This window comes from Bactrocera tryoni, chromosome 1, assembly GCF_016617805.1.
Source record: "Bactrocera tryoni isolate S06 chromosome 1, CSIRO_BtryS06_freeze2, whole genome shotgun sequence".
Lineage (NCBI taxonomy): Eukaryota > Metazoa > Arthropoda > Insecta > Diptera > Tephritidae > Bactrocera > Bactrocera tryoni.
In genome coordinates this window covers 62,923,537-62,949,513 of record NC_052499.1, presented here as the reverse complement: position 1 = coordinate 62,949,513, position 25,977 = coordinate 62,923,537, and the positions used below count along the sequence as shown (strand labels likewise).

The 25,977-nt window shown below is 34.5% G+C and overlaps 1 protein-coding gene and 1 pseudogene across 1 annotated transcript in view; one reads left to right on the top strand and one right to left on the bottom strand.

The window, feature by feature from the left end:
• Nucleotides 1–24,422, bottom strand: part of LOC120773839 — a 92,614-nt pseudogene extending 68,192 nt beyond the window's left edge.
• The window catches only part of LOC120777108 (serine/threonine-protein kinase 32A), a 79,915-nt gene continuing 72,510 nt past the window's right edge, over nucleotides 18,573–25,977 (top strand). Inside the window, exon 1 of the transcript XR_005705478.1 lies at nucleotides 18,573–18,610. The gene's annotated coding sequence lies outside the window, so the exon portion shown is untranslated. The remainder of the gene's footprint in view (nucleotides 18,611–25,977) is intronic.

The following is a 25,977-nucleotide window of genomic DNA, read 5'->3' as shown; positions in this document are numbered from 1 at the left end:
TCTTAAGGCTTAAATAAAATATGGAAATCTAATAAGGATGTTAACGTAATTATAACTTCGATTATTAAATTTATGTTGTGTATGTGTGTGAGTATATAATTAGTCGTCAAATACAAAAATCGTTGAACATTTGATCTAGCTGGGCATTAAATTGAATTTCAAGTTTATTATTTTTGTGTTGACATGTATTGTACCATATGTTCAATTAATTTTTTTTTGTAAAAATACCTTACAAGTATAAGGATTATATGTAAGTATTTTCATATACTTCTACTGGTGCAACAGATTTGTCTATATTCGCACTTACTCACACACAATCGTAACAATTGCAAGTGCAAGTGCGTCAAATTTAATTTAACACAATGCGTTCTGTTTCGTTAGGGTGAAAGTGCACGACGAATTAAAATTGCTAAAAATTTTAAACACAGTCATTTGATGGCTGTGAGGTATTTAGAATATTTTTGAGTAATATTTGTCGTCGTTCTTGTTAAATGTCCGCCACTTTGCCTATTCCGTAAACGCTAAATGCCGAAAAATTAAAATATTTTTGGTTGAAAATTGTGCTCAAAAAATATTTATATTACAACTAATAATTACATAAGAGATTAAAAGGAAGAGACAACGAATAGCAAATAGCGAGCAATAAATATAAGAGTGGTGCTACCTTTTCTATTTATTTCATTTATCTTGAGTTACTTTTGTTTATTTTATTTTATATCTACTTATCATCATTTGCCGATATTTTCGGTCAACTACAAGCACCGGGTCCACATATTCAGTGCCTAGGAGCTTGAGCAGTTATAGTTCGATTCAGGCACCCTTTAGTCATAAGGATGCACATCTCAAACTACTACTCGTGCGAAATTTTATCCTGATATATTATTTCATTTTATATTTTTATACTGGAAAGTGAAGTTTTCAATTGGAATTATAAATTGTGTTATATGAAAGGTGGACGTGTAACCCGATTTCTTCATTTTTTACACAGTAACATTTCAGAGGAATGTCACATATCACATTTGGTTGAGATCAAAATATGTAATTTTACTAAAAAATGGTTAGTGCCACGCCTATTGATACTTTTGCTACCGCCTTCATTAAAAATCTGTCATGCCATCTTCCGGGAAAAATTTAAGAATTTTGCCATATTTAGTTTTTAATTTATCGCGCTTTAAGCAGTTTTTAAGAGTACCTTTATACGGGGAGTGAACAAGGCCTCAAGCATTGCTGGTTGATTGGCGTAAGCCTTTGAATTAACTTAACATGCGCCCACAGAAAATAATTCAGAAATAATAAATCGCGTTATTTTGCGGCCATTTCTGGAAATTAATTAGTTGCCAAACATTGCCCACAATGCGTCCATGGTTAGACGTGAGATATGAGGTAGCGCACTCTTTTATTGGTAATAGATATCGTCCATGCCAATTTCATAAAATTCAAGGAGGGAAAGGTCAACATCGTGTTATAACGCTAGCTTTGACGGTAACGCCATTTTCTGCATTATTTCAAAGGAAATAAGTCCCCATGATTCCGCCGTACCACAATCCACACAAAACAGTAAATTTTTAGCAATGCAATTGTGTTTCTTGAACCACATGAGGATTTTACAAACCCGAATGGCGACAATTTTGTTTGTTAACAAAGCCATTAAGCTAGAAACGGAACTCAACTGAGAAAATGATTTTCAATGAAAAAAAGCAGTAGCCACCGGGGAACACTCATTTGCATAAAAATGTTGAATAGTTTTCAAGCATTGTACTAAAGTCACACGATGAAATCAGAAACTCCACTGAACAAATAACGAAATTTGACACAAGTCCGTAAACAAACAACTTCGTCACGTCTTCACTATTGGTAGACGCTGTATAATCGTTTATGCAATTACGTGTCTTTAGTTATATATACGCCCTATTGAAGTTAGCATCCTGTAAATATCAAAGGAAGATTAACATAACATAATTAATGGCCAACCAGACTGCAGTGAAAGAACTAATAGTCGTTTCCAACATTCATTATGCTGGCCACCATGACGTATACGTGACTTCTTAATGAATTGTTATTTACTCGCATTGCGTAACATTCGTGAAGCAGGTGATATCTTTGAATTCCGTGTATACATAAAACGGTGAATATCAATGATGTATAGAAGATAAAATCGCATTCCATGAATTCTCTGTTACATGTTCAATAAGTGCAGATGTAATTTTGGACGTTGCTATTTAGGTATTATATGTACAAACAAACGCATTTAAGTAGCCTATACTTTATACACAAGATTGTGTGAGCGTTAGTATTTAAGTATGAAGGCGTAAGAGCTGAGAATAAAAGCAGTTTTACATCAATAAACGGTCAACAAAATGTCAAGATGCACGAATGTGTAAAATTTCAATCAGATATCTCAAAAACTGACGAAGAAATTCTTAAAATCCAAAAAAAAAACTTCAAAAACCGCTGGCTCGAAACCGGTGTTAGATACATACTCAGTGCAGTGGAGATCACCATAACATTGTGAATTTAGTAAAAATGTATTGCAATAGTGGAAAACGTTTATTTTATTGTGAACGAATAGCATTAGCGTATGGTAAATATATTTTGAGAAATATGTCGTCCCCAACGCCATCTTTCGAATATTTTATTTCATGTGAATATTATAAGATATAATTATAATCTTAATCAAATAATAAATATTAGTACTTATGACTTCAACGCAGCCTTCGAAAATATTTGTTGTATTTTTTTGTTAGCGAAAATCTGCAGTCACATATTTCATCATGACTATGATCTCACTTATAGAAAAGGGTTAAGTAGAACCTTTTTCAACAATTTATTTAATAAATTTAATGTATTTTTATGATATCTTAATATTAACTCAATAAATTGTTAAGCAATACTATTTATTTGGTTTTTTTTTTGAAGGATAAAATAATACTTCATACTCATGTTTGCTTACTGTAATTATTATTTTTATAAGTCCTCATTTTATTTACACATGCCACTTTTTAATCTCTGAAGTTTGCTTAAATTTCCAATCCAGGCTTAAGCTGTTATTGAGGAAATATACACACTTCCGATCGGTGTATGTGCAAATGTATTTTTACTACGTATATGGATACTTGTCGTCACAAAGGAACGCTGTTTACAAAAGTATTTTTGTAATTTTGTGGTTATTGCCTTTGCGAAACGCACTCGAGTGCAATCGCGTGCAGATGTTGTTGTAACTTTGTGGTAAAAGAAGGCAGAGTGTTTGGAGGTTGTGCACAGCTGCACGCTCTCTTAATGCCTACTTGAGCACAACGCAAATGCAATAAAATAAATTTGTGTAAGCATTCGCGCATGTAATGGGATAAAGAAGAAGAAAGTAGGTCTTTGTGCATTTCAGCTAGCAGAGTCGTACGTTTATTCGAACCTTGCTGGTTGGAGTATGGTAAGTTCAAAATGTTAATATTTAGACAAATTGATTACTCGTAACTAGCAAATAAAATATTTTTAGAATTCTATTTCAAAGCGCCTGAAAAGAACTCGCGGCTTAATCTATGATAATGTTCAGTACGGTTCATATCCCTCACTGAAAGCTTCCTAATTCGTTTCTTTAATGCAAACGGTTGTCATTTTCATTTATTTGTAATTGATAAAAAGCTTACTTTGAACGCAAAAACTGTTTGAATCAATGATGAAAATCGTCAAGCAAATTGAACAGTTTTTTTTTATAATTTTTCATTGACACCGCTATTTGAAGCGTATAGAATTTTTTCCCAATGAAAACTTTTCAGTTTTTCTTTCGGTATTTTAGTATTCAGTTGGTTTGGTTAGTACGGAAGTATTTGATAAGTACCATATTATAAAAAATTAAAACAGTTATTAGCTCGTAATGTGCGAAAAAGATCATGGTCCCAGCGTGGTGAGGCTCAACAAATGGTCGCAAAGCCAGGATTGACGCCTCCAAATGTATATTAGGGTGCTTCAAAAAATTTTCTTTGAATTTTTTTTCTGCTCTTACCCCCTCAAATGTTAGTGATTGACAAGCAAAAAATCCTCCCTCAAGCCAGGCGCTGTAGCTTAACTCTAAGGGGTCGCTATTTTTTTTAGGTTCCCATACATTTTACATGGGAATTTTCGTTTTCTCATTCAAATTAAAATTTCACCAACTAATTTTCGTTTCTCAGAAATAACCATCACATATTTATAAAGTTGGCTATTCAAACTTTAAAACCCGCGGGTAAGAGCTGAAAAAAAATTCAAACATTTTTTTTGAAGCAGCCTAATATATATATATATACATATCTATATTCAGAATACAACATATTCACAGCGATCAAGCTTTATGTGATTACAAGTAACTGCACTATTATCAACTTTCTATGTAGGTATATACTTCAAAAATATCACCATTAGTCCACTAATATTTACGATTTATTGCTTATAAATAACAGTTAATAATTATATGTACATCGCGAACATACAGCATGATGGCACATCTAATAAAAGTTGAAAATTGCTAGTTATATTCTAAGGTGCACTGAGCATTAATAATATTAATTAATAAGATAATCCCTAAGTTCTAATTACAGAAGATAAATTTCAATGAAGTAGATTTGAGCATACAAGTAAATGTTAACCGGGCAAAAATATTGTTCGTAATTTTATCTTTTGCTGATGAGAATTTTCATTCTTAGCTTCAAAACTTATGTAATTTTAACCCTTTAGATTAATCACTTTTTTCTTTTTTGTTATTTGAAATGTTTAAAATTTTCTTGTAAAGAGCATTTCCTAGTGCTGGAATAATCAAAAGAATTAGTGCGATCAGTGCAGTTGACGGAAATGGCAAATATTATTATGAATATTTTATTTCATGTAATGTTAGAGTAATTTTGATGACTCAGGAAGTGAATCAAAAAGATATGAATGGGTTAGAATAATAAACTAATCATTGAAATTCATATTTCGGATATTTTTATTTAGTTCGTATTGTTTATAATGAGAATCTATTTAACAAAAATCTTTTTGTAAAGTGCCTGCTTTAGCTATTTTACAAAATTAGTCCAACGGGGCGTATACGTAACATGAAATCGATAGCCATTGTAGCTTTTATTAAATTTCGCATATCGCCTTTTATTTTTACTTCAACCCGATGGAGCATTATTGAAAGTATATATATGTATTATGTTTACGTTAAAATGGCTAAGAAAAAAGTTAGCTGATGAGGGATAAACAGAGGCACGTATATTCAGGAATAAATGGCAAATTAAGTAGTGTTTGTGCTGCTTGCATTGCACCAACCAACTGAAGTTTCTCCACATTTTGAATATGTTTTTTACATTCCAATGGCGAGAAATGCCATTTAAATTTTATTTCGTACTGTTGACTTTCCTGTTAATTCACTACTACCTTCTTTTTCAATTTTGTCAATAATGAAGCAGACTTTGAAGACACTTCATGCGATTTATTGCATTTATCAGCAGGAAATAATCGAATCTTGCCTTAGCTTAAATATGTAGCAAAAATTAAGATATGCCACCACCCAGTTTAATATATATTTTTATTATATTTTTTTAAGAAAAAAAATATTTGTATTTGATATGTTTACTTTTATTTATATTAAGGCTTTTGTCATTACTAAAGACATAAGAAAACTCAGCCTCTGGGGTTTTTATGACTTTGACAATGAAAACAGTTAAGAGTGCAACTTTGTTTATCGGGAGTTTGGTCTTATTAAAGCAGAGAATGAATGTCAGTGTCAGAAACTTTTTCTTTTTTCACGTAGAAGTATATACATACGTGTATAATATACATTGTATATGTATGTATAAATAGGATGTTGAGTATGAATGAATTACATTTATTTTTTTTATAATATTTATTTTATATAATTGATTATTTTTAAAAATTATGGATCGTAAACGAAGCCAAAGAGAATAAAACATTAATCTAGTACAGGAATATAAAAATACATTATTACATTTATGTAGTCAGTGCCTAAACTCAGTTCCACTTTAGCTAGTCTGCGCTCCAATACACATTGTACATACTATACATTCAGCCTTACGTTGTCTTTTGGTACATAATCAGGACAGTTCATGTACACAAATAGGTCAATAGTGGAAGAAAGCTGCTGTTTATAGCTTAACGCGTAGCAACAACATCCAACAATTTACTAACATTAAACCTATACGGCTGTCCTTATTAGACCATTAACGTGTTCTACTCACGAGGTGGCCCCCAATTGCGGTATTACCACATAATAATTATGTGTGTAGTTACTATCTTGTTTGGCGGCGTCACAATATCTTATTACATTTCAGATTATTACGTATTCATTACAGATATCCACCTACGAATATGCGAGTACAAGGTTATGTATGTACATACATATATGCTATATACGAGTGTGCTGAGTTCGTTAGGTCAAGTGTGCATACACACAACCGTAATTAGTTTTGGTAGACCTTATTAAGTGCGTTGAACATCTTCAACTATCTTGTCAAGCACTTTTGTGTTGGGAAATTCTGCCCTTGACTTTTTCAGCAGTCTGCGCGTGTAACTTGGTTAATTAATTTAGTTATAAAGTTTCCTTAAATATAATTATAACTCTCTTGCTTAGTGTTTTTGAAGTTGAGCCTTTTTATTTTATTGTTTAAATTGAAGAATCCTAATTTGCGCCACATCATACCTTTTTCTTGATTGTAAAATTTTAAATTTAATACCTGCTCAAGTCTTACAGACTACCATGTTTAATTAGTAGAAGATTCTATTTAATATTAATAGGATAAAATTTTTATAGCAATCTGAACATTTTTTCTTATGTGTGTATACGTTTCCATATGTGTATGAGTATTAAGAAAAAAAAATGGTGGGATTCATTCATAAACATGAATAGTGTATCAGTAGTGTAACAAGTAAGTGGTAAACTTTGACAAAAGACATCTGATATCATTATACTTGTTGTTGTTACTTTGCTGGATTAGACTTGAAAAGATATACACATTCTGATAAGTTAAAATTTCACATAATATGTAAAATAATCTTGGTATGAGGAAGGAAACCAAAACCACTTAGTTACAAGTTCGGTATGAGAATGATTTCATATCAGTAGATTTACAAGTATCAACTCCCATCTGACTGATATTATGTGTTTTGCTCTTTAATGCTTGAGTATAAGCATGTGTAAAAAGGAGTATGCAAGTGAATGTTTACACGGAAGTGTGTGACAATAACCCCTTTAAAAGTGGAAAAGACACATAAGTCAAGATGTTGCCCTTACAAACCAATATATTGGCGAACAAATTTTCACCCTCAGTCAGCTGCATTAACAGTTCTTTCATCAATCCAAATCTGTTGGCATGCGCTGACTAAAAGAGGACACAGTTAAGGTCATAAAGAGCGCTCGCAAAACTTGAATTCTTGTGTGGAACAGTAAGTTATGAAAAAAAGTTCATACGCAGTATTTAAAATGCTGACCCAACATTTGTTGTTGTTTGTTAATGTTTGTATAGTATCTCAAAAAATTGTGTCTACAAATCGCGTTGTTACTGGTTAAAATATCGTGTATATTTGGGTATATTGTTGGTATTATTATTGTACATAAGCACATCAAGTGAAATTAAGTTTATAACCCAAGTTTACAACCGAAATGCATGAATTAAATGGAAAAGCTACTAAAAACAACAAAACAAAAAATAGTAAGACTTTTTAATCAAAAATTTCACGCGAAACCCCATTTTCTTTCTAGGCTGGTACGACTATCCGTGACAGCTGAGCCGAAAGTCACATCAAAGTGACTTAGTATATGTTTGTCTTTGTGAAGTTCATAAAGTGCATTCGGCGATTTCTGCGATGAGTGAATATATTCAACAGAGAAGTTCCACTAAATTTTGTGTGCGGAATCAAATTTTTGACGAAATGTTCAGAAAAGGTGGAAAACCCCTTCGTTGAAAATTGTTTGTCGCGAGCAAATGTCAACTGATGATCAACACGAAAAATTAGATAAAAGAATTAGTGTTTGAGAATCGACGCTGAACAGTCATATATCTTACTGGCGTCGTTGGAATATCGGAAAGATCAGTAAAACCATTTTGAAAGATCATTTGGGTTTAAGAAAAATGAAAGCACGATTGGTTAGAAAATCCATAAGTTTTTTCCAATAACACCGTCTGGTTAACTTCTGTCAAACAATCCTTTCCTACTACTAGGATATCGTGAAATTTAATATTACTGGTGAGAAGTCTTGGATCTATGTTTAGAACCCGAAAACAAGTGATCAAATAGGCCGAATATCGTGGCAGAGGTGATTCGAAGCCAAAAAAACCACGCCCAAGCAGGTCAAAAACCATGGTTATTTGTACAGTTGTCTTCGATTGTCTTAGTGTGGTGCACTCCGAATTCCTTTCGAACCGACAAACTGTCAACAAGGACTACTATTTGAGTGCTATTCGTCATTTGCGCGAAGAGTGCTATTCTGAATCACTACGCGTATGAAGTCATTTCCATAAACTGACTTTAACAATTCTTTCTAGGTTTGAAAAAAACATTGACACAAGTCGATTGTAGTCAAAAGGAATTACTTTCTGAGGATGACATAGATTTTGAAAAATAAATTAAGAATTTAAAATTAAGAAGAAAGTCTTACTATTTTTTGCCCACTGGTATTGCAAATGATCTAATTTTACAAAATTTGTTCAAAGTATTGATCATTGCTTTTTACATATTTTGACCACCTTTCGACAGTTTGTGGTTACCATACTAATGGAAATGTTCGTCGGCGTAGGAATCGAAGTGCTGTTCGTCCAATGCGTATCCCATCGATGAAAATAAATGGTAATCGGAAGGGACCAAATCTGGTGAATGCGGCTGGTACCGTAGCAGCTCCCAGTCAAATACTTTGATTGTACTCAGAACCGATTTTGCCATGTCTTCTGGCCCGTTCTGGCCATTAAATTGATCACTTGTTGTGTGTAGTGATAATTATTAACAGTTTCACTAGGTTTTAGAAGCTCATGATATATCACACCCTTCTGATGCTACCAAATACAAAGCATTGCCTTCTTACCGAATCGATCTGCTTTCCAGTCGTTTTTGATGGTGGTCCCGGGGTAACCCACGATTTCTTCAGTTTAAAATTAAAAAAAAAAATCAACTTTCATGGCCAGGGACAATTCGATGCAAAACTAATTTATTTCGTATCTTTGAAGCAACATTTTCCAAATTTTTTTTTTGGTTCATTCAATTCAACATTTTCCACACTTTTAGATCTTTCCCATAAATTTTCAACGGCCTGAAACTGTTTGTTGTACAATATTTAACATGTCTGTCATTTTTTGACTCAGAGGATCACCTTCATCTAAAATTCGACAACTTCAAACTTTTCTGGTACCACGTTCCTCATTTCTCCCACAAAAGTCATAACCGCTCAACCGTTGAAACCGTCTGTTGTATGTTATTTCTGATAGAGCATGATCATCATATGCCTCGACAAGCATTCTATGCGACTCTGCAGCACTTCGGTATAAGATTTTACATTTACAATGAAAAAACAAACAAAAACGTTAACTTCGGCTGCACCGAAGCTAATATACCCTTCACAGGTGTATTCCTTTCAGTAACTATGTGTCCAGGTATAGGGATGCTATTTGCTATAGTAATCCGATCTGAACAGTTTTTGTGGAGATTACATTGTTGCTTAAGAAAATAATGCATACCAAATTTCGTGAATAGATCTTGTCAAATGCAAAAGTTTTCCATTTAAGAACTTGATTCTGATCGTTCAGTTTGTGTGGCAGCTATATGCTATAGTAAGCCGAACTAAACAATTTCTTCGTAGCACATTACATAATTATCTTAGAAAATAACCTGTGCCAGCTTTTGTGAAGATACATTGTTAAATCTGAAAGTTTTCCATACAAGCATTTGATTCCGATCGTTCAGTTTGTATGACAGCTATATGTTATAGTGGTCCGATATCGGCCGTTCCGACAAATGAGCAGTTTCTTGAAGAGAAAATGACGTTTACAAAATTTCAAAACGATCTCTTAGAAACTGAGGGACTAGTTCGTATATATACAGACAGACAGACGGACATGACTAAATGGACTCAGCTCAACATACTGATCATTTATATATATACTTTATAGGGTCTCTGACGCTTCCTTCTGGGTGTTACAAACTTCGTGACAAACTTAATATACCCTGTTCAGGGTATAATTTGACGTTGTTTGTTCAATGACTGTAAGGTTATTGAATATGTTGGACAGATGTCGTGTCAACCAAACAGAAAAAAATGATGGTTCTTTCACAATAGTTCTCACTTCATACCGGTACATGTATATATTTGTATGTACATATGTAAAAGTACAAAACCTTTTGGATTGAAATAATGTTCACATACCGCGAAACAACTTCCTGTATTCTACAACGTATGAACGATACAGTTGTATAAGACTGTGTTATTTTTACCAACACAGATACAGAAACAATGTATGCATTTTAAATGCTATGAGCTAATATATATAGACTTACTTACATCTGAATGTACTCTCATTGGCATGAATAATTATTGGCAATCATTCCGCGGCAGGCGTTGAGTTTAAGCCGCTTAAATATAAATAAATTTCCAAAAGTATGAAATTCGTTGGAAAATTGAGATATCTTGTGCGTATTTTCCACACATGTATTTGGCTTTGCACTTTGGCGTAAGTTACCCCAATAAATATGATTATTTGTTATTAAGTTAAAGTATTAATATCGTAATTATTTAGATTACTAATATAACGAAATTACTGTTTGTGTTTAGTAGCAAACTTATAAATAGCCATCTACACATATATAAAAGTTTTTGTGTATTGAGTATACGAAAATTACTGACAATATTTCGTTAAAAGGCAAAGAAAGGAAAAATAAATTCCTAAACAAGTTAGAAAGCGTTAAGTACGGGTGTAACCGAACATTTTATACTCTTGAAATTTGCAAGAATCAAAGCCAGGGAAATACCTTAAGATGAAAAACGTCAACCAGAAAATCAGATTCTAAGCAATTTTATAGGTATATACTACAACTTAAACATTGACCAATATATTCGGCAAACCACAAACTAAAAACGTGTTCCCAGGGTTTTATTAAGGTATACATATGTATTTACATATGTACAATCACAATTTTAAATATTTTAGGCAAAACGATATTGTGTTATTAGTCAACCATCACCTGAAAATTCTAAAAACTTTATATTAGCTATATGAGGGCTCAGCGAAGAATTGACCCGATTCAACCCATACTTGACACAAAAATAACGGTTTTTAAGTAAACAATTTTGCAACACCTGAAAATGTACCCACATACAAGTATATGGTTTTGATATTTGAAAATCGCAAGACTATAAAATATTCCGTTACATCCGAACTTAGAATTCGTTATTTATAAATTTTGATTACAACTTCGGCTTTAATCATCGGAAATTGTTAAGGGGAAGGCCTTAGCAATATCTTTTTATATACATAATGGAGTTCAAATGTGAGTTTAGAATATTATAATTTTACAGAAAAGGGATAAGGAGCTTGTGGATGCTGCATACGATCCTTTTACTCACTCTTACCTTAATACTTTTAGCAGAAAAAAGTCAAAATGTGTATTTTTTTCAAACTTCAAAGGTAGTTTCTAGAGATGCAAAGAACAAAACTGTTCTTTTGTATTCCTTGTTCTCTTCAATAAGATTAATTCTGTAGTCTAGAAATAGATTGTCGATTATTTCATACCGACAAAATTATTTGTAATTTTCTTTCTCTAGTTCTCTGAGCGAGAATTTCATGTTTGCTATACATTAATGAAAAGGATGTTCCAAAAAATAACTAAATAAACATATTGACGTGTAATCATTTTAAATAATAACCATTTATTTAATTTTTATTTAAACCTATATGAAGGTGTATTAAATAACCGTTTTTCTTATGGAAACACTCGTTTCGTCCACCAACAGCATCACTACTGGTTGCATCTGGTAATCCAACTCTTCGACCGCATCAGTTAGATTTTCGCTACTCTCATCATCTGCTGCTAGAAATGACCGCTTCCTCTTTTTTCAAAGTTTCTTTGGCTGCTTTTTATACCCTGAACAGAGGGAAGCGTCGGATACCCTATAAAGTATGTATATAAATGATCAGTATGTTGAGCTGAGTCGATTTAGTCATGTCCGTCTGTCTGTATATGTAGGAACTAGTCCCTCAATTTTTAAGATATCGTTCTGAAATTTTGCAAACGTCATTTTCTCTTCAAGAAGCTGCTCATTTGTCGGAACGGCCGATATCGGACCACTTTAACATACAGCTGCCATTCAAACCGAACGATCGGAATCAAATGCTTGCATGGGAAACTTCCTCATTTGACAATTTATCTTCACGAAATTTGATATGAGTTATTGGTCAAAGAAATAATGTAATATTGGAACAAATTGTTCCGAACGGATTACTATAGCATACAGCTTCCATACAAGCTGGACACATAGTTACAAAAATAAATGCACCTGTGAAGGGTATATTAGCTTCGGCGCAGCCAAAGTTAACGTTTTTTCTCGTGATTTGTTCTTAACAATACTTGCATTAATGATTTCATAAACTTCAGAGCTTTATTTTGCTGCTAACATTTTTAATTTTCTCATAAGTGTTTTCCTCTTGCTAGACATCAACAAATTTTGAAACTCAGCGGTGCGTTACTGAAGTCTTTCTGACAAATTTAAATCATACCATATCTGCGGCTGTCGAATGTTTTCAGCGATATTCGTATTCTTTTGTCAAGATCAAATAATATACACATTTCTCCGAGAACCATTAACAACTTATCTACCAAGAAGTAAGTACCTTTCCAGAACTATATGTACAAAAACAATTTTGTTAGTGACTTCATTATGCGACAGGGGCATTAACTACTATTTAGAAGTTTCGGAAACTTCGGGCTTATCATATATGGTAAGTTTAATATTGGGTAGTCGAAAAAGTCTTTTCGTATTTCTAATCAAGCTTACACTTATTTTATTTTTTTTATTTGTAATAATAAATAAATGAACAAATATATTGGGTTGCCAAAAAAGTCTTGCGCAATTTTCGCCAGTTGGCGCTGAAAGCGCGTAGTTCTAGTTTTATTCGTCGCATCGGGTCATGCTACACCTTTTTGGAAAGCTCATTTCACGCGCTAACACGTGTTTGATTGATTGTCGTTTCTTTTAAGTCGTTTTGGAGTTTATAGCGTCGCAAACATGGAGCAAAATAAAGAGAAAATACGGGTATATTTTACAGTACTACTACGATAAAGGCAAAATGCATCTCAAACCGCCAATAAAATTTGTTGCAGTTTATGGACCATTTCCACCGCACAACGATGGTTTCAACGTTTTCGTCCTGGTGTAGAGGTGGTCGAAGATGCGCCACGCTCCGAAGGCCTGTCGTCGAAAATTGCGATAAAATCGCTGAATTGAAGTCGAAAGAGAGACCGGCATAGTAGCAGCCGTAGCATCGGTTAAGAGCTAGGCATGAGTCACTAAAAATTCATTTGCCATTTTCCACTAGAGACATTATTCTATCAGTGTAAATCCAAATTTTGAAATTTCCAGAACGGAAGCGAGCGAACCATTGTTGTGCTACACGAACTGATACAACATCGTCTCCGTAAACTTAACAAATTTCATTTGTGGCTTGCGTTCTTCCCTTTTTTATACAAAAATTTCAAAATATAGCGAATTTCTTCATAATTTTCACTAATTTTTGAATGGCTGTAATTTTTTTTTCAACTTCCGCGAATTTTTTGGTTAAATGAAGCTTAAAATCTCACCTTTGGTATCATAGAATGTGATAGGTAGCACTGAAGATATACGACTGCCATAAAATCTATTGACAAAATATGAAAACACTTTTTCAACAACCCAATATTAAGCATATAAAGGACAGGCAAATGAATAGAGCGATTCCGCCCATTATTTACTTAACCCTCAACAATTCAAACCCTTCACTAACACTGTAAACATTACGAGCGGCGCAATATCTGCTGGAAAAATTGTGCTCCAATGACTGCTAATTTGGAAATTTTTTGTAAGCATTTGTTTGCATTGCATTGTTATAATTTAGTTCGGATACTTCTATTCTTTGTTTTCCAAGTACTAACAGTACTAACTGCAGCTGTCATTATTCGCTTTCAATCATAAATATTCTTTGCGATAGTAATGAACGTACATGCTAACAATTCAGTAGATATCGAGTTGTTAACTTGTAATATTTATAATAGCTCTAGAATATTTTTATGGTTTGCATTAAAAGGTTTTCCATTAAAATAATCACTTTGAGAGCGCACGTAAATATTTTCTAATTTAGGATCTTTTAAATAGAAAATTTTCTTGTTTGGAAATTTTTATGAATTCTTCACAATAATGTGGTTATGTATGCGCAATATTAAAGTTTGTTTTATGAATCCAATAAAAGCGAAGAAATTTAAATTTCTCGAGCGAAAGAGTTGTTATCGGAGGAAACCCATTGTAAATATAGTAAATGTAATGACAAAAGTAGCAACCATAAAAGAAAAAAATGGTGTATGGGCAAATTGAGATCGGCAAGAGGAAGAAGAGAAGCGCGCTGAATTTTTATGTGTTAAAATTTGCTTCAAAACTACGATTTCTGTAAAAAACAGTTATATGGCAAAGCTGTAGTAAATCATCTACATTCGTCGTATCAACACTTTTTATATTTTATCATATAATCCCAAATATTTTGTGAAAAATTCAAGTATACAAGATTTTGGAGTGTTTATCTTTTTCCTGTACAGGGTTTTCCAATAAGAATTAAATGATTTCTTTTCAAAACACGAATACACTAATTGCTAAGGAAATTCGTATATTTTTTATTTGATGTGAAATACAATCGAAACAATTAAGTCTTGAATATAACATCATTCAAATGGCATCTACGAATTCTTTTGCAGGAACTTAGCTCCGTCTTGTTGAAACCAGATGTTGTCAAGATTAACTTCTGCCAGTTGCGACCATAAAAAGTTGTTTATCATCGACCCATACCGCTTTCCGCTGACAGTAAAAGTATCACCAGCTTCATTTCGAAAGAAGTATGGACCGAGGATTCCACCAGAATAAAAATCTCACCAAACTGTCAACTTAGGTGAATGTAATGGTGGTTCATAGTTTGTAGATTTTCTTTCAAGAAAAAGTCAGCAAAGTCACAACGTTTACGGTGGTCCGATGGCTTCAGTTCTTGAATGAAAACAATTTTCTGCAAATGCAGGCTCAAATACATACTTTCTCAAACTCCGCAAGGTTATAGTCTTGGAATCGACAAATTGCGATCTTCAGCAATATTTTCATTACTTTGAGCGTTTCTTCATCTCACTGACACTTAAACATTATATAAAAAAAATACGCCCGACATTTTTTAGAAAATGATTATTTTTAATATGCTGTTATGCTGTTCTTACGTGTATCTTTCCCAGATGAAATTGTAAACATTGCTGAATAAAATGAAAAAATAACGGATGGAGACATATTCAAAATGCCCAAAATAACACTTAGAAATCATATCATTCATATTGGAAAATGCGGTACAAAGATAAATGATTTCTCAATAAAAAATACTCACGTCAAAATAAGGGCTTACTTAAAAAATCATCAGGCTTTATGGTTGCTGAAATCTTACTTTTTGATGACATAAAAATATACACATTGGTATGGTATTGCTCAGTAAAAGAAACCTACTTCCAATAAAATCAAATGGCAAACAAACAGTACTGTTAACCGCTGTCATTGTAAAAGTTATTACAAGAGGATAGAAATAAATTTCCGGCGGGAACATTAACAAAACAGACACGAATAAAAAAATAACACCATTGCCAGCCGGACTTTATAAAGACTTTGACATTGATTAAAAACAGCTTTGAAAAACTCGCAACATTCAAAACAATTACAAACTCATTATGCCAATTTGTGTTTTGTTTTGTTATTTCTATTTTTCTGTTCAAATTGGAAATTAAAGAAGAATAGGTTTCCACTTCTAATACCCATTTGAGGTAAGACCGTACTAAGTTGGTTCGGCTTATAAATTCAATAAAACGCACGAAGTCCCATCAAGTCTGCATCGCTAACAACGGAAATTGAAAAACAGACAGACAGAAGTAGAGAATTAACAAAAGAAAGTGAATGATAAAAAATAAAATGGTAATTTCGTTCTTGCCAGTGAAGTCTAAAAAGCATATTGGGCATATAATGAATACTGACTAGTTTGTTTTTATATAGTTGTTTGGTTATATTTTCTTCGCTTGCTCGTTGTCATTATCGTGCCGCATACCGCATACTAATATTATAATCTGCTATCGATATGGGGACTAAAATCAGTAAGTGAATTTTAATAAGTGTTATAGCACAGCTATCGAAAATTCGCAATTAAGACGTGACAAACTCTAATCAACACAAAGCCTTGTACATATCTGGTGGATTATAAAACTGAGTATGGTTATGTTGCGTATACGCCTAGCCATACTCTATAATAAAAAATACTCACACGCTTTAGCAGCCAAAGGTCTTTTGAATCACGAGGTGCTAAAGCAGATAGGCTAAAACAAGTGTCTTGTTATATTGCTTGCTTAAATTTTAAATTTAGCGCTAAGAACTGGTTAACTTAATATATAAATTTATTGGTTATAAAATTGTCCAGTCTTATGTGAGTTTAACACAATTCCCTACTCTCAGGTGCCAAGCAAAAAAGTACATATTGCGTTTTGGGCCGGTGATACATCGGCACCTGGCAGCCAACGAGTTAAATATACATAGTAGACGTAGGTTGCTATATATATTTCTGGCCTAATTATGTAAATAAGCATATTTATCAACGAAAATGGTTTTTTTTTTTTTTGTTTTTTGCTGTTTGTTTCGGGCTCATACGCATAGATCCATGATTCGTCACCTGTGACGATCTTATAAACGTCTTTTGAAGCACCGCGATAGTATTTTTATAGCATTTCTTTACACCAATCCACACGAGCCTTTTTTTGAGCGATTGTCAAATTGTGCGGGATCCAACGAGAACAAACCTTTTTTACGGCCAGGTGTTCATGCAATATCGAATGTATGCTGGTGGAAGAAATGCATAGGCATGCCTCAATCTAAAGGTATGTTACATGTCGGTCTTGCATTATCAGTTCACGTACGGCATCGATGTTTTCTGTCACAACGGCTATTTTTGGATGACCTTCACGGAATTCGTCTTGGAGCGAGCGTCGGCTACGATTGAATTCGTTGTACCAGTTTTTCACAGTGCTATAGAATGGTGCTTCATAGCCATATAAAGATTTTAGTTCATCGATGCACTCTTGTAGTGATAATCCACGTCGAAAGTTGTGAAAAATGATCGCACGAAAGTGTTCACGAGTTAATTCCATTTTTTGGCCGAGATGAATCTTTTAATTCCCTGTAAATAAAACAATTCACGATTAAATGACAAAACGTTCTGAGTGATGTTATGCTAAAAAATGTCAAACTTTCCAATGGAAATGTCAGATTGCACCTGGCAACACTTAGTGTTGCCCTAGGCCAGAATATATATAGCAGCCCTCGTATAACGAGCAACCCCTTCCAGCCATATTTTTTAGTAATTTCTTTCTTTTTTGTTTTTATGAAACTATGTCAGTGATTTTCATATTTTGACTACCATCTCTGCAACTTTGTTTCTAAAGATTTATTTTGATAAATTGATTTATTATTCTTCCACAATAATTTGGCATTTTCAATATATACTTATATACTTAAATATTTTTCCGAAATTAATAAGTTTTGTTGTAACTTAAATACAATTTATATTAACTTCCTTCCTAATAAAGGAACATTAGAGAAAAACTTGGGTATGCATATCAGGGCCGCAGCGCCTACTGGAAGCTTGTCCAAATCTCTAAAGGCAGATCTATAGAGTTAGCACCCCATACGCTAATATTAAACATCGAAAAGAGTCTAGAGTGGCTTGGAGTGATCCTGGACATCTGTGGAGAATTCGATAATATTTCTACGGAATCCATCTTGCATAGTATTAAGTCAATAAGTGCTGATCCTGCTATACAACGTTGGGTCAGAAGTCTTTTGATATTTAGAAGAATAAGAGCAGAGGGGAACGACGCTAAAATTACCTAGGAAGTCTGTAGAGGCATTTTGCAAAGTGGAGTGCTAACTCCACTTCTATGGACATTAGTGTTAAGGAATTAGCCGGCAAAGCCCCAAAGATTGTGGCATATGGAGACGACATCGTCATCTTAATAACGGGAAAAATCATGCACACCGTTTGTAGTATTATTATCAGCACTATCAATACAGTCCAGAATTGGACAACGCAAGCAGGTCTGAGGTTGAATCCAGTAAAAAAAGGAAAAATATATTTATGTTCTTCAATTTTATTTTATATTTGGCTTAAGTGCAAGATTTATTGGATTTGAAAATTTAATTATTTAAGTAATTTAACGTAATAAAATAAACCAATAATTTATTATTTTGAATATATTTATTTTTCAAGCCTATTTAATCCTTATTAATTTTCTATTTTCAGATGTCAGTATCAAAATTGGAATAAATGCAAATATTAGGATAAATAAGGAAAAAGTGAGTTGAATATTGTACGATTTAATTTGCATGGCTCCTAAGTAATTTTTTTTTTCATTCTAATACTCGTAACAAAGTTTATATGTCAATGACCAATTTTTTGATCCAGAATTCAAAATTCAAAAATAGTTGCCAGTTACCACTGTTAACGTAAGTTAAATCTGCTGAATACGGTGGTTAAACGATGGTATTCATTGCTATTTCGCACTTTTAATTTTTTAATATTTTCATCAGTTGAAGAGGTCGAAGGTCGTCCAGAAAGATCCCTCGGCCGTTTTTAAATGCTTTGCACGGTTCGTAATTTGTTTTTTTGATAAAACTGAATCACTTTTTCAACATTTGCTACGATTTCATACTCAAAATTTGGTTAGAAAATCTTTGTTCGATATATTTATCCATTGTAAAAATGGCAATGCACTACTGAGCTGTACCGACTTAAGCAGCTGCTGTAAACAAACAGGTTTGCATTCATTAGTGCCGAACAATTTGCTCAATTTTCTTTATAATTGTCACATAAAAATTGAAAATTCAACCATTCACAAAGATTATTGAACAATCAGATTGATAACAGTAATTTCCAAATGAGATAATTTTGTATCAGAATAGACATTTCCAAAAATATGGAATTAGTTCACATAAGTTGGAAAAAAATAGAATGTCACCAGACAACGACAATCAAAAGATATTACTAATATAATGCGATGAACTCTGAAGCATAATTAAACTCTCTAATTAGTCTGATAAGTTAAATAGCTAGTTTGTACAAAATAAGACAGGTTATGGTGAACACCTCAAAGTGTTTTTTCTCAAGACGTTCTAGGAGAAGCTTTGTCACTGGCTTATGCTTCAATATTTCTGCGTGAAAAAATTATCCTATATTGTCAAAAGTGTGCTCAATAATGTAATTACTCAGTCCATATTTAAGAAATAAATTCGCAAAACAGTAAATTTTTTACCATGAAAACCTTAAAGCTTTCGTTGTTGATGGTCCTACTTTTTCAAGATATTCAATAAAAATTATTCCATGTCTATTCCAAAATACAGACGCCTAAATTCTACTTTAGGGCAGGTTCGTCGTATGCAGTCCAATCTTATGACGGTCGATCGGACTTCGGAGTGAAGCGATAAATATATGTTTTATCCATTGTCATATATTGACGCAAATAGTCGGGCTTATAATGCTTGAACATCTTCAATCACTGCTTCGAATCATCAACTCGTCGTTATTTTTTATCAAAAGTAAGCTTCCGCGGCACCTATTTTTCACTGCGCTTTCTTGTGCCCAAATATTCGCAAATGATATAATGTACAAGTGCAATTGATGTTTTTAGATTAGCTGCTACTACTATCTCTAATAACTTCGCTTTACGTTTTTTTCTGGACTTTTTTGGTGTTTTCGTCGGTAACAACATCTTTTGGACGTCCACTGCGTTCAACGTCATCGGCGTTCATTTCACCACTTCTAAATTTGGCATTCTATTCTTTGATGTTTGATTTTCCTGGGGCAGTGTTCCGAACACTCGTCATCAAGCCAAGTTTTCGCTTCAATCATATTTATTCCTATCAAAAAGCAATATTTTGTTAATACGCAAAATTCCGATTTTTTGCGATTTCGATTTTTTCACAATAACAAAAGTTGTTTCACTCAAAATGATGTATTCCACAATCTAATGACCCGCAGTTGTCGAATTTATGCACGCGCATTCTGGAGGTTAGGGATAACTAATCAACATATGGATTTGTTTCTGGTGACGCCATCAATGTCTATTTTCCAAATATTTTTACATTAATAAACACAATTAATTAGTTGTAAAAAAAATATTGCTAAATTGTTAAATATTAAATATAATTTTACTATCTGGAATAATTTTATATATATTTCTTTTAGGATCGTTATTAAAATTCTGTAGGCTTTCAACGTTTTCTATAATAAAAAAATTAATTATATATAAAGAAATTATATTCAAATATATGTTGCTATTTTATTTTTAATACGATAATAAGCTCCGAAAGCGAAAGCGAAATAAATATGGGTTACTAATTTCTGTTACTTCTAGCTATATCTATGTAAACAGCCGAGCTTATATTGGAATATTAGTAATTTATAAGCACTGCAGCTTTCTTTTTTCCATGACTCCGTTTGCATATCTCTAACCGTTTACGGTAATTTTCCATGACGCATTCCGGCTGGAATTTCCGTTATAGTACACTGAATTATACCTTCGAGTTCCTCGAGTGCTGCTGGTTGATTAGCGTAAACCTTTGATTTAACATACCACCAGAGAAAATAATATGTGAAAGAGGCATGATATTGCCGGCTAATTGCCTGAATCATTTTTGGAAATTATCGAGTTGTTTAGACGTGAAACATGAGGCAGTGCCGTTTTGTTTGAAAAAGAGATCGTCCTCGTCACTTTCATTGGAAAAAAATCGATCAACATCATGTTATAATGCTTGCTATTGATGGTAACGGCCCAATTTCAAAAAAGGAGATGGTCAATTGTTGGGATGCAATTGCGTTTCCTGAACCACACGAAGATTTGACTCCTTCCAAAAGCTAAGCTATATCTCTTATTATTTATTATTATATCAAGTCTATGTTTTATCAAAATTTTTTATAGCGTATGTTGCGCATTATACTCGTATTTTGTTCATCTAACACCTACAACTACTCGATGCTTGTATCGAGTTATGTATATAAATTATTCAAATGTATTGTTCAATTTTAAAATTATTTTATTTGCCGTCATCTCGGCTTAGTTGTCAAGTATAAAGTGCCCCTTAAAATTATTCCTAACTTAGCTCAAGCCACCAACCCGCATCGCGTTGTGGCTCCTCTGCTGACGTTTTGCTGACCTTGCGCCTCGTGCATGGTGTTTGTTTACTTTGATGTCTGGCCAATGTTCTCACGCAAAATGTGCTGCCTTAGCGACATGTGCAGAGTGGTAGGCTCTAATTACGACGGGAATTAGGGTGTGTCGTTTCCTCGCGATAACTCCTCCCCTTCTAAATGGGGAACGTCCTCGGTCCTCAAAGAAGCGGTTTTAATTGCAGTTTCAACGGATTTGGCTATGATAATCTCTCTCTTGGTCCTCCTTATCCTGAGAAGGACGTAAACAGTGAATGCTATGATTAATAAGACACCAAAGACTGAGAAACCTGTAACGTGGCCATAATGGATTGATCGCTGCAGGTGATTGATCCTTTGAACATTCTCTAGATTCACATGGTGAAGGTAAGAAGCGCTTAATATTTCTGTGTGCTGCGTCAAGTTGATTGTAGAAGCCCATGGAGTTTCAGGTTTTAGAGGCAATGTAGAATTTTCGTTATAAAAAGTCGTACCATTAATCTTTACGTTGTTTTTGAAGACCACGAGGTATGTTCCGTTGACCGTAATAGGGACCTCATTATTTTCCTCGATGACAGCCAATTGGTCATTGATGACAACAAGGCCGTCACTTATCGGTGAAATTGGTGTGAGGTTGTTAAATGTTGTACTGCAATTAGCGGTGTTGCGAGTCAGTAGTTGCAGAGCGCATGATGTAGTCGGAGATGGTAAGCAAAACGTTGGTGTCGTGTCGCTGCAGTTCTTTACGGCTACGGTATGGTTATAACACTTGGCTAAGATGGATTCTTCAAGGTGCAGGATTTGGTGGCCATGAGCTACCGGTAAAATAGTAATTTTCTTACATCTAAACATAGGAATCGGATATCTTATTAAAAAGTAAATTATGTTATTATACTGTAATATCTTAATTCTAGCCACTGCCATAACATCGGCCACGGTAAGGTCAGTGAAGTGCTCGTCTCCTGTTATGAAATTTATTTCGTTACTGTCTAAGAGAATGGGACTTAAGACCCCAATTTTGGCGAAAGTGACAGCTGTTATAATGTTATTTAATTCTGTAATAATTGCTCTGTTTCTAGCCAGAAGTATGTCATAAAGGTGACCTGTGTTTATTTCTCTTTCTTTTGTTAATTTCAGGATTTTATTTACTGTAATGGTAAGGTTATTGATTTCTTTCTGTACCTGGGTGTTTATGGTAAACTGTCTGTCCTGCGAGTTAATTAGCTGTTCTTCTGTGTTCATTAATCTATTGAAGTCGTCATGGTCAGGAGTTCCAGTAATGTATTTCAGGACTGTCCCTAGGGCATTCAGGCTTCTCGCCTGTCTGTGGTGAGCGTTTATCATTTGTATCAGTCGACTTATCTGGTTTATGTCCGCGTCTAGTAACTTCTTCATATGTGACTGAGGAAAGTGGTCTGTGGCATTAATTGTCTCGTCTCTCAATAATTCGTAAAGTGTCAAGTTGGTAACATGCTTGATGTGTCCTGAATTCTCCCAAATTACAAGGTCCTCACCGACCACCGGAATGTACCTTGCATTGGTATAGTCGATTAACCTTCCTGTCTTTGCCGATATTGATATGGCCAAATTGGATTTTTCAACCGACACTCTCATGTTGGCCCTAAATAATTCATTTAAAATTGATTCTATATCTTTCAGATGCTGCTGTTTGTTTTCCGAAAAAATAATAACATCGTCTACATAGACAAAACAGCTTTTCCCAATATGCTCTCTTAAGCTCTCTTAATACGTCGTCTATGGCTCGTTGAAAGATGCTCGGCGCGTTTTTTAATCCAAAAGGTAACCGGCAAAATTCATACTTGCCATTCTTGACAGAGAAAGCTGTTTTTTCCCTATCACGCTCCAATAGTTTAATCTGATGGAAACCAGATTTTAAGTCCAAAGTGGTGAAGTATTTACTACCACCCAAATTTGAAAGAATTCCTGTTATGTCGGGAATTGGGTATTTATCACCGATAGTTTTTTCATTGAGCTTCCGAAAGTCAATAACTAATCTCTGCTTCGCCTGTCCGTTTTCGTCTACCCCCTTTTTCTTTACCACCCATATAGGGTTGTTAAACGGTGATCTTGATGGCCGGATAACTCCATTTGCTAACAAGTCCTTGATTTCTTTGTCCACGAAATCCGCTACACTCAGTGGGTACGGGTATAATCTTGAGTAAACTGGTGTTTCGTCCTCCGTTCGAATTGTTGCTATCACCTTTGTATTGTACGGTAATGCCTCATTGGGGTCAGCAAAAACCCCATTCATCCTTTTGATCATCCCAGAAAAATCTTCCCTAACGTCTGTTGGTACTAGATTTGTTTGAAGCCTAAGATGGCTTACGTCATGACTGGAAATGAAGAAGATTTCCTCCTCACCAAAATCAAGATTTATTGTGTTCGATTTAAGGTCAATGTTCGCATGGGCCCCTTTTTAGTATGTCGAGCCCAATCACGCCATCAAATGATGTTAAATCCGGTAAGATGAAAAATTCTGCCACTACGCCAAATATTTTTATGTAGCATTTTTCCATGATAGAAGTAACCCCGTGAATAGATTTTACAGAGAATGTGTCCCTGAAATGTTGTGTCCTTAAAGTCTGTGTTGGTTTCATATAACTCCTCGACGCACCAGTATCGATAAGGAGTTTCACTTCTTTCCCTCCTAGGGACTTTGAAATCCAGGGTAGGAGGGACCTTCCCATAAAAATTAAGTTGATCTAAACTTACGTCATCCGCCGCTTGTTCGGCTTCTGCACCGTACAATGATTCACTCTGTGGCTCAACTTCCTCCTCCAGATGATTAACACGTTGGATCTTTGGTCCTGTGTAACGTCCAGAATTTGCTGGACGTTTTTGTTGATACCCCTGTTGCATTCTATTACTGTTTCCTTGATAGGCACCTCGGTCTCTGTCAAACGATTGGTGTTTAAATTTCGATGAGGATGGATCAATGTCCATTGGTTCCGCTCTGACTAGTCTGTCGCTTTCACGTCCGTTATTTACCCTTTGATTTTCCGTAAAATGAGGTGCATGTCCGGGTTTGTACTGCCTATTACTATAGTAGTGTGGGCTCTTATGAGCTGAGGGTGGATCATAAGTGTTTGTCCTATGGTTGTTCTGGCTTGAAATTATATTATTATTTTTTTTAATGTGGTTGCCTTCGACGTTCCTGGCAGCAAAATTGGCCGCGAACGCATACCGCTCATGGTTTGAGTCTACCTCCTGTGCTAAAGCAAGAGCAGACGGCCGTGAAGCGAAGAGAATGTCGCATAAGGGCTTCCTTAAGCCGGAAATGAAAACTCTTAGGGCATCTGCCCTATATTTTTCGTTTATAATTTCTGCCACGCTACTCTCGTAAGACATTATAGTCTTATTAGCTAGTAACGTTAGCTTCTTTTCTACCTCATCGTAAAATTCCAGACAGGACCTAAAACCCTGTGTTAAGGTAGATAATTCCTGCTCTATAAGATATACGGGACGTTTGTCCGCGTACGTAAAGTCTAAACGTGCTATAATGGAATTAAAACTCAGCACAGTACTAAACGATAAGAGGACCGCATCGGCAGCCCCTCTTATTTTGTTCCTCAAAATGGTAACTGCTTGGTAGTGTCGTTCACTGCCATCGTACCTTTTGAACAGTTCATAAGCGTTATGCGCCGCCTCGCGCCATGACACATATGTGCCTATGTGACCATCGAAATTCGGGAAGTGATTTGATCACATCAAGCGTTATGTCACATGTCACTAGTGGATTTACAGATACCTTTAGATATTTTTCTACCTTTGGCCTGCTGCCCGTCACTTGGTTTTGGATTGCTAATAACTTCCTATCGAACTCCAACCTTTGTGCTGCCAAAGCACTTCTAACTTCCGCCTTAATTAACTCGCTTATTTGTTCTGTGTTCATATTTGCTTTCTGACTTCCTAACTTTAAATTTCTAAAAAGGTCTTCCAGACCTTCACTCATTAATTTTTGTTCTGTCACTTTCCTTTATTTTATTCACAATTATTGTTATATTTATTCCAGGAAACGAGCATCTCACTTCTACCCTTCCATTGGATTTAGAATAGATTAAAATTAGGTTCAGGTTCTTCCGGTTAGTTGATCGGGCCAAAGGTTGTCTCTTCTTGAAAGTCCACGTTGAGTCCAAGTAGTTGATTGTTGTTGATTTTAAGTGAGCCAGCTATCGTAACTTAGCTCACACGAGTCTCCTCTGCTGACGTTTTGCTGACCTTGCGCCTCGTGCATGGTGTTTGTTTACTTTGATGTCTGGCCAATGTTCTCACGCAAAATGTGCTGACTTAGCGACATGTGCAGAGTGGTAGGCTCTTATTACGACGGGAATTAGGGTGTGTCGTTTCCTCGCGATAACTTATACAAAAGATCAGTATGATGAGGTGATACCAAATATGATTGTAATTCATTAAGTTCTTTCGCAACAATTTTTAAGCACATAAAATTGCCACCTGAAAATGTACCCACATACTTGTATATGGTTTTGATCTTCGAAAT